Source organism: Crassostrea angulata, chromosome 2, assembly GCF_025612915.1.
Source record: "Crassostrea angulata isolate pt1a10 chromosome 2, ASM2561291v2, whole genome shotgun sequence".
NCBI lineage: Eukaryota > Metazoa > Mollusca > Bivalvia > Ostreida > Ostreidae > Magallana > Magallana angulata.
In genome coordinates, this window is record NC_069112.1 from 47167759 (window position 1) to 47173855 (window position 6097).

Consider the following 6097-nt stretch of genomic DNA (forward strand, 5'->3'; position numbering starts at 1 on the left):
ACTAGTTTGAATATTTGCGTTTCATTAAAGAGTGCATTTTTACGTCCGACTAACATTAAGCCAAAATTTTACGTCCACTCACAGGTAGGCGTAATTTTAGAAGTAAGCATATTTATTATAAAACGCCGATTGTATTTTATCACCTATGCAATTCAATTCATCGTCACATTCAGATACTGAGAAAGAACGACTTATACTCTTAATTCTGAACTTTGTTGGCCACGGGAGTTTCTCCGGAATTAATGTGCACGGGGGTTTCTCCTGAGTAAATATAAGAGAGAGAGAGAGAGAGAGAGAGAGAGAGAGAGAGGTCATAATTTGTATTTAAAAAAAGTACCCAGATTTTGATTTGTGTTGCATTTTATAAACTAACATTATATTTTTTCAAAACCTTTTTTTTTCTTTCTACAACATTTACCATGAACAAGTTTACATCTTATTTAGTAATAACTTTACCTTTTAAAAATCCTTCATTAAAATTGCTTTCCAAGAAAAAAACTAATATTTTTTTTTTTTGTAATTTATATATGAACAGTATATTCTTATAACATGCGATGTATGCACCTGTAGATGCATTAATATTGAATGCAAATAATACTGAAAATCGAGGCCGATTTAACTCCCTGGTACTTACATGTATGCACAATCATAAACTTCATTTGTGGGTCTCTATTTAAAGTGAAGATATGTTATTGATACATGGTTTTTAACTACAAGAATGATGCCACATTAGAGTTTAGACAAGTCTGCAATTCAAACTGATTTGATAAAAACAAACTATTATTTCTAAATACTTGATACAAAAAGTGTAACTTATCATAATACATGTAAATGTATAAAATACATTATGTTATGCTAAAATACAAATCATCGCGAAATGGTTGAAAACAAAAATGCATTAATTTTGTTTTAAAACCCCCTAAAATTCATTTCAATTGAAATGCGCATTGATAAAGAGCGACAAAGGTAAAAAAAAAAAAATTGGATGTAAACATCAATATGACAATTTGTAAATTTACACCGAATCAGTAAATTCAAAATTTTCAATATGATAAAAGTAATAAAATATAATATATTTTGGACTACCTAATTACTTAAAATGATATATTGATAATTCTATTGAGCACATTACACAAGTCATTAATTCAACCAAACCCATATCGAGTAAGGACCCGCTTTAAATTAAACATTATACATGTATTATACGGATGATTCATTTACGAGTTCCATGTGTTTTGACACTAAATAATACTCCTGTGCTGGTATTCCAGAAAACCATATACACTTCATAATATTTTGGTTTCCGTTTAATTAATGTTTTATCTATTTGTTTAGTTTAATTTTGATTTTATTTGTTTTTTGTTCGGTAAAATGTTAAAGGAAAGGGAAAATAACATGAATTGTAACTTGAAATTTTAACCTTTGTGTGAAAACAAGAATTTATCAAATCTTAAATATTTTTAAATAAAAATAATTACAATTGCTAGTTCCTCTAAAATTATTTTATATTTCCACATGCTACTTACACCTTATATAACAGAGTAATAGAAACAATTTTATGAATGTGCAGTGCTGCGTTGTCAAGGATTTATGTCTAAAGTCTATGCCTCTAGTTACGCCGCTTTGTGAAATGCAAAATACGCCCGACTAACTTTCGGTGTAAGTCCTCGGACTACACTAAAGTTAGGCCCAAAATTTGAGGTATAGCGCCTTTTCCCATTATTTCGCCTACACCTGTGTTTGGACGGAAAGTACCTGTTACTAAAAATACCTTCAGGTACCTAGCTGTCGCAATATGATTTTCGAAACCTGGATACACTGTACTGATTTTGGACGGAAAGTACCTGTTACTAAAAATAGCTTCAGGTACTTAGCTGTCGCAATATGATTTTCGAAACCTGGATACACTGTACTGATTTTATAATAGTGTAATAATAAATAAATATAATAAATGTAACAACTGATTGGTCATAAATTCGGGAAACTCTGTGTATAACAGTGTTTGATAATCTAAACCGTGATAAGTTTAAGCAAAGTGCAATGATCTAGGTGTAAATAGAGTACATAATTATACAGTGTTAATGAAGAGACCATGTATATATTGGGTGTGCTCAAACTCAGACTGAATTAAACAAGATAATTAAAAACAAATAACAGAAGAATAGATACATGTAACTTAACCTCTCTATTCTGTTCATGTTTCAATTTAAGTGAAACAAAATTGCTACTTAGTGGATTCGATCCAGCGACCACAAAATCAAACAGACCTCCGCGTTTCCACTAAGTAACGCATCTAACATTTTCAACAGATGCATTTTCAATATATATGGCTGTTAACATGATTGTATTAGAAAAGACACTAATTGAAATATTTGTCTAATTTTAAGTACGAAGACCACGTGAAACCAAAATTAATTCAATGTAAACGTGTACTACAATACCTGTAGAACATAATTTTAATCGGATGTCTTTGGTTTAGGGTGGTTCAAATAGTCAAATATCCAATTTTTTATCGTAAACTAACTACTTTCCTGTATATCCCTAACAAAACCTAAATGTTTTAATAATTTGGTGTAAGATAATTAAGACTCTTAGATCATGGTGATTGTGTAATTTGCGTTTCTTTGAATATATTTAAACTAAATATTGTATAATATTGAAAATGTTTGATGTTTGCATAAGGCTATAAAATCGTATATGTGCGTTATACCTTTTTAGACCTCTTTATGAAACGAGCCCCGGATGCTTAGAATTTTAACACACTCTTTATTTTGGCATGCCATATGGTGTAATATATTTTTGTACCTACTAACGTGAACTTCCTGTTAAATGACGCCTTTGTTTATTTTTAGCCTGAATTTTCGTGAAAGATTGTTTTAAGCATGCCATACAGTGAGATATTTTTTTTGTACCAATCGAACGTCATGTTTTTGTTAAATATCGGTTTTGCTTATCTTGTATAACACATCATAGCGGGGGTATTACAACTGAACTAGTACGCATTGGCTCGAATATATCTTGTTAACCAAGTTAACACTAACACCCATTTCTGACCACTAAGGGCATAATCATAAACATATATAAAGAAGCTTACCTAAAGGATATTGCAAGCTAATTGGTTCTTGAACTATTTTTTTTTTTTGGAAAAATTTACAAAGTTATCATATAATTATTCTTAACTTAATCCCCCCTTTTATTGATTATGACTGGCCCCTTTAATAAGACAAACTTGATAGCCATTAACGCAAAAATGCATTGCCACGATAAATTAAAATTTCCTGTTTTTGTACTGTAGGAAACGTTTATTATTAAACCCATCACTAATTTGCACCTGCTTTTGGAAAATAACGTCATTTATTAATATTCTTGTTCGTTTCATCTGCTTAATCCTCGAAGTTTGCTTTTTAGCGACTATACTTGTTAATTATATTAAACAATCAACAAATAACAATACGTAAAGTGTACGTAGGAAGACGCAAGATTCGTTTTGATTAGAAAAACATTTAAAATGCTGAAAAAGAATAAGCAATGATTTTTTGCAGTAGGAAATATAATACAGTACATGAGTATTGAGCAGTTTGAATTTGATGTGTACATCAAAACAATTCAAAATGCAAATTGATGCAATTGTCGTTAAATGGCCGCGAGCCATCTTTTTTTTTTTAAACAAATACATGAGTACAATGTAATTTACTTGGATTGCATCATTGCATAACATAAAAATTCGTCACACAGACATATGGAAAAAAATGGCGACAGCCTTTGAATTTATATATACCAAGTTTACACAAGTATATGTCATCTATATGTGTATAAGATATCAATGGGTTCTAACTAAAAATCACAGGTATTCATGCTGTTTTTAACGCATTTTTGTGATGGTGAAAACCATACCCAAATTTTGTCAGTATGATTAGATATATGAAAAAGAAGTTTATATAAAATATTACTATTTATCTATCTATCTCTCGTTACTACTCGCCCTCAATTCTGAGTACTCTGAGTAGGGTGCACTTCTTGTTAAAAGATAAAGAGAAGTGAGTAAAGTAAGATTTCAACAGAGTGAAAAGGGGATAGTAATATTATTACATTTTAGTGAAGATAAAAGATAAGATAAATAGTATTTACAATTAAAAAACATAAAAGCACTTTTGCAAAATTAAGGCAAAGGCCTGGGGTGGTTCAATTTGCCCACTTTCAGTTTGAAATGATCAACATCTGGAAGTGCGACAACACTGTCTGCCAGTCGTTTCCATTGGACTATGGTAAGAGGGAAGAAAGAATATTTGTAAACATTTTTTGTAGTTTGAATCTGCCGAAAAGTAAAGGAGTGAGTTGAGCGAGTAATCCTACCAGTGCAGACGAGTTGAACCGAGGGAATGGCTACCACGCCATGAATGATCTTCTACCTAACTACAAGTTTGGCATCGGTCCTCCTTAACTGTAGGCTTCTCCAACCTAGGGTATGTAGCATACTTGTTAAACTGGATGTCCTGCTATAGTCAGACATCACCCACCTCGCTGCTCTGCGCTGTACTGTCTCAATTTGGTTAGTATGTAGCCTAGTGAGGGTCCCAATGGCTGGCAGCATGCTCAAGCTGTGGGTGTACCACAGCCTTGTATGCTGCTGACCGAAGCTGCTGGTTTTTGGTTGGAATATTTCTACGTAGAAAGCCAAGGTTGCTGTTGGATTTATTTGTAACCCGGTTGATGTGCATACTCCAATTAAGGTCATCCGATATATCAACACCCAGATACCGAGCTGATGAGGTTTTTTCTAACACCTGTCCATGTAGTATATATTTGGTACGGATGGGATTTCAGGATGTTGTTACATGGATAACCTGGCACTTACTTGGGTTGAATTCCATGTCCCCCAGGGTCTCCCAGTGCTCAAGTTTTCTTAGGTGCTCTTGGAGCATTGACTGACGTCCCTTGCCATCTAAAGTAATAAAGATGACAGTGTCATCAGCGAAGAGTCTGACTTGTGATTTCACTTGCTCTGGTAAGTCATTTATATATGCAAGGAAAAGAATGGGACCAAGGACTTAACCTTGGGGGACCCCAGATGTAACAGGGATGGATGTGGAGAACTCACCGTATACCACTACCCTCTGGGAACGATTATTGAGGAACCCCTTTATCCATGCTAGGTTTTCACCTCGAACACCAAACTGATGTAGTTTAAAAACTAATTTATTGTTTGAGACCTTATCAAAAGCTTTGCTGAAGTCTAGCAGGATCAGGTCGGTTTGTTTACCATTTTGGATGTTCCGAGGAAGTTCATCTACCAGCATCACCAGCTGGGTTTCACAACTGCGTCGCTCCCTAAAAGGTCAAAAGGTCAAAGTAGCGCTTGAATAATCTAGGTCACTACTTTTTCTATGTGCTCAAACAAACCGACTTCTGCTGAAACACACCTGTTAAAACATCATTTAGGCATAAAACAAAATAAACGTAACTGTATTTTGTTACATTAAGTTTTATTCATTTATTTTCTTAAAAAGTATAACATTAATTGCGGGGGATGAATGATTCATGTTGGATACGTTAGGCCTGTAAACAGAATAATGTTTATGGATCGCCATCGTAACGAGGCGTTTTTGAAAATCACAATCGCAATTTGTCAAAGGAGTTGATAGTTAAAATCCATTTCTGACTTTATTACAAGCCTCGATCAAAATCGCAAACGCAATATTACAGACCTTTCGTGTTTAGTCCATTCACGGATCACGGTCAAATTTAACTCCTTGGGCTTCTCTGTCCGTTTTATTCCGTAAAAAGAACTTCGAAGTTAAAATTGCTTTTCTCTATAATGTCGGAGGATATCATTATGCTCTTGAATCTGATTCTGCGATAGAGTTTCCCCTGAAAATGCCTGTCGATGAGTGAGTAGACTCTAACTGAACTTTCAATTGCTTTGTTTTCAAATTTCTAAATGCTCAGCGACTTCAAAAGAAATCGTACTATTCCGCCAAGCTTCAATCGTTTTTTTTTTCATTTGTACAGGTGATTTTTCTGTTTCCCTTTATTATAATAAAAAATGTGTTGTCTTGTTAAAAGTAGTGTCATATTTATTTATCATGATAATCAAATG